The sequence below is a fragment of the Colobus angolensis genome, unplaced genomic scaffold (assembly GCF_000951035.1).
Source record: "Colobus angolensis palliatus isolate OR3802 unplaced genomic scaffold, Cang.pa_1.0 Scaffold66, whole genome shotgun sequence".
In the NCBI taxonomy this organism is placed as follows: domain Eukaryota; kingdom Metazoa; phylum Chordata; class Mammalia; order Primates; family Cercopithecidae; genus Colobus; species Colobus angolensis.
The window spans coordinates 3,167,295-3,171,145 of record NW_012120265.1 but is presented as its reverse complement, the minus strand read 5'-3'; the positions used below and the strand labels follow the sequence as shown (position 1 = coordinate 3,171,145).

Here is a 3,851-nt window from a genome sequence, read left to right as displayed (position 1 = left end):
ATTTTTGGTCTTCAAATCCAATGTGTCTGCCTCTCAGGCTTTTTGTGACTGAGGACGTCCCTGTCCGCAGGCCAGCCAAAGCAGATCTGTGACCCGGCCCAGGCTGTGGGGTACTATGGATGGCTGATCAAGCAGCGTCCTGCCCTCAGTTTATTTTGGTCGAGGGTAGCAGGCTTGGTCAGTACCTCAGACCTGGCCCTGCCCAGGACCATGAAACCCAAGGCCTCTAATGTGTGTCCTAGGTCTGCAGGTGTCTTGGGCGGCGTCCAAGGCTAGGAAGCTGGCCTGGGTTCAGCGGACAAAGGCCAAGGCAATCAGCTGAGGTCCTGCCATCGGAAGCTGTCCCTATCTCAGAAATTCCCTGAGTGGCCGGGCACAGTAACTCACGCCTGTAATCCCAGCACTCTGGGGGGCCGAGGCGGGCAGATCACTTGAGACTGGGAGTTCAAGACCAGCTTGGCCAATATGGTAAAACCCTGTCTCTACTAAAAATACAAAAATTAGCCAGGCATGGTGTCAGGCGCCTGTAATCCCAGCTACTCAGGAGGCTGAGGCAGGAGAATCGCTTGAGCCCGGGAGATGGAGCTTGCAGTGAGCCGAGATCATACACTGCACTCCAGTTTGGGCGACAGAGCGAAATTCTGTCTCAAAAAAAGAAAAAAAAGAAACTCCCTGAGTATATACTGGAAAGCGAGCCCTGCCTCCTTCCCATCACCGGGCCTCTGGGTGCCTGCATCAGTAAGGGCTTACAAGAGAAACAGAACCAACAGGAAATATACATATTACATATATAGAGATTTTCTCTAAAAAAAAAAAAAATTTAAGATTCATTTTAAGTCTGGACATGGTGGTTTATGCGTGGAATCCTAGCACTTTGGAAGGCTGACATGGAAAGATCGCTTGAGCCCAATAGTTTAAGATCCCATGTTTATGAAAAAGTTCAGAAAAAGTTTGGGCATGGTGGTGTGTGCCTGTGACCCCAGCCACTCCAGAGGCTGAGGTGGGTGGATTGTTTGAGCCCAGGAGGTCGAGGCTGCAGTGAGCCATGATCCCACCACTGCACTTCAGCCTGGGTGGCAGAGATCTTGTCTTTCTCTCTTAAAAAAAAAAAAAAAGATGTATTTTAAGGAATTAGCTCATGCAATCGTGGGGGATGATAAACCCAAAATTCACAGGGCGCTCTAGCAGGTTGGAAATAGGGAGGACTTCTTTGTTGCAAGCTTATGAATTCCTTTTTCCCTCTAGAAGCTGTTTTTGCTCTCTGAAGGACTTCAACTGATTAGATAAGAAGCATCAGCTGGGTGCAGTGGCTTATGCCTGTAACCCCAACATTTGGGAGGCCAAGGCGGGAGGATCAGGAGGTCAGGAGATCAAAACCATCCTAGTTAACACAGTGAAACCCCATCTCTACTGAAAATACAAAAAATTAGCCAGGCACAGTGGCACGCACCTGTAGTCCCAGCTACTTGGGAGGCTGAGGCAGGAGAATCACTTGAACCCAGGAGGCGGAGGTTGCAGTGAGCTGAGATCATGCCACTGCAATCCAGCCTGGGAAACAAGAGTAAAAGTCCATCTCAAAAAAAAAAAAAAAAAAGAGGCCAGGCGTGGTGGCTAGTCCTAGCACTTTGGGAGGCCGAGGCAGGCAGATCACAAGGTCAGGAGATCAAGACCATCCTGGCTAACACAGTGAAACCCTGTCTCTACTAAAAATACAAAAAATTAGCTGGGTGTGGTGGCGGGCGCCTGTGGACCCAGCTGCTCAGGAGGCTGAGGCAGGAGAATGGCGTGAACCTGGGAGGCAGAGCTTGCAGTGAGCCAAGATTGTGCCACTGCACTCCAGCCCGGACTACAGAGCGAGACTCTGTCTTAAAAAAAAAAAAAGAAAAACAAATTAGCCGGGTGTGGTGGCATGTGCCTGTAGTCCCAGCTACTTGGGAGGCTGAGGCACTAGTATTGCTTCAACCCGGGGGCGTTGCAGTGAGTTGAGATCACGCCACTGCCCTCTAGCCTGGGCAATAGAGTGAGACTCAGTTTCAAAATTAAAAAAAAAAAGAAAAATTAACTGAGTATGGTGGTTCACGCCTGTAGTTCCAACACTGGGAGATGGAAGGACCATATGAACCCAGGAATTCGAGACCCGCCTGGAGTACATAGTGAGACCCCATCTCTACAAAACATAGACTCAGCATGGTGGCTCATGCCTATAATACCAGCACTTTGGGAGGTTGAGGTGGGCAGATCACTTGAGGTCAGGAGTTCGAGACCAGCCTGGCCAACATGGCGAAAACTCATTTCTATTCAAAATACAAAAATTAGCCGGGTGTGATGGTGCATGCCTATAGTCCCAGCTATTCAGGGGGCTGAAACAAGAGAATCACTTGAACCTAGGAGGCAGAGGTTGCAGTGAGCGGAGATCATGCCCCTGGGCAACAGAACGAGACTCTGTTTCTAAATAAATAAATAAATAAAGTTAGCCAGGTGTGGCGGTGTGTTCCTGTAGTCCCAGCTACTTGGGAGACTGAGGCAAGAGGATCACTTGAGCCCAGGAGGTCAAGGTTACAGTGAGCTATGATTGCACTACTACACTCCATCTTGAGTGAGATGCCATTTCTAAAAAAATTTAAAAACACCTTTGCAGCAACATCTAGACTAGTATTTGACCAAACAACTGGGCCCCATAGGCTGGTCAAATTGATGCATAAATTTTAGCCATCACTGTATGCTTCCCTGTCCCCCTACCATCCTACCTGCTAAAACGCCACCTCCTCTGAGAAGCCTCCTGTGATATGTCCTACCCCAAGTGAGAAAACACAGAAGTGTTGATCAGTTTCACTGGAGCAGAGGGAGCAACAGGTACAAAGGTCTGGGAGCCAGAAGGCGGGTGAATAGGGCAGACACGGGGGGTACTTGTGGCAGAACAGTAGAGACGCCAGCAGGGGCAAGAGCTCCAAGGTCAGAGACGGAGCTTCATTTTGTTCTGGGGAAATAGGGAGCCAAAGTAGGCGTTAGAGCAAGAGAAGAGCATAGTTACATTCACGAACCTTTGCAAGAGTTGCCATTGGCTGTTGTGGGTCCATCAGGTGGCAGTTGGTGGGGGTCAGGGCACCTGTCCAGGCAAGAAATGGCAAGGCCTGGGCCAAGGGCATAGGGAAGGGGGTGGGGTGGATTCAAAAGCTTCCAGGGGCAGAGCGGGTCAGCCTGGGAGGTAGCAGTGTGAATTCCTAAACCATAACACTAAGCAGTGAGCCAAGGGAGACAAGCACCACGTGCACACCTCTGTTCTCTCCCAACCGCAATCCAGAAGAGCCTCCTTAGGCTGCCGAAAATCAAATGAGCTGACCCTGCAGGTCTTCGGCACCGATGTCTCTCGCCACCTGTGCAACCATCTGAAGGATGCTAAGTGGCAACAGTTGCCTCCTCTCCCTGCTCCCAGTGGAAACCCCATCCCCTTTCTCTGGCAGACAGCATGGCAAGGAACAGGGGCTCCATCTTCCTGTTCCCCAAACACACCAAGTTCCTTCCTACCCCAGGGCCTTTGCACTGATGGTTCTCTCTCCCTGGAATGCTTTTCCTGCCATTTTCCCCATTACCCACTCTTCCTTGTTCCCCAGGACTCGGCTTAACTGCGATTTCCTCCAGGAAGTTCTCTCCACCTTCCTGAGTCTATATGACATCACCTGTTTTAACAACCAGGATTTGAAACCTTTTTTTTTTTGAGACAGGGTCTCACTCCGTCAACCAGGCTGAAAATGCATTGACCCCATCACAGCTCACTGTAGCCTTAAATTCCTGGACTCAAGCAATCCTCCACCTTGTCCTCCCAAAGCTCAGAGGAATCTTTTTTTTTTTTT

At 49.9% G+C, this 3,851-nt stretch overlaps 1 long non-coding RNA gene across 1 annotated transcript in view; it reads right to left on the bottom strand.

Moving 5' to 3' along the window:
• The window catches only part of LOC105500364, a 34,710-nt gene that overhangs the window by 21,112 nt on the left and 9,747 nt on the right, over window positions 1-3,851 (bottom strand). The gene's annotated exons all lie outside the window — the stretch shown is intronic.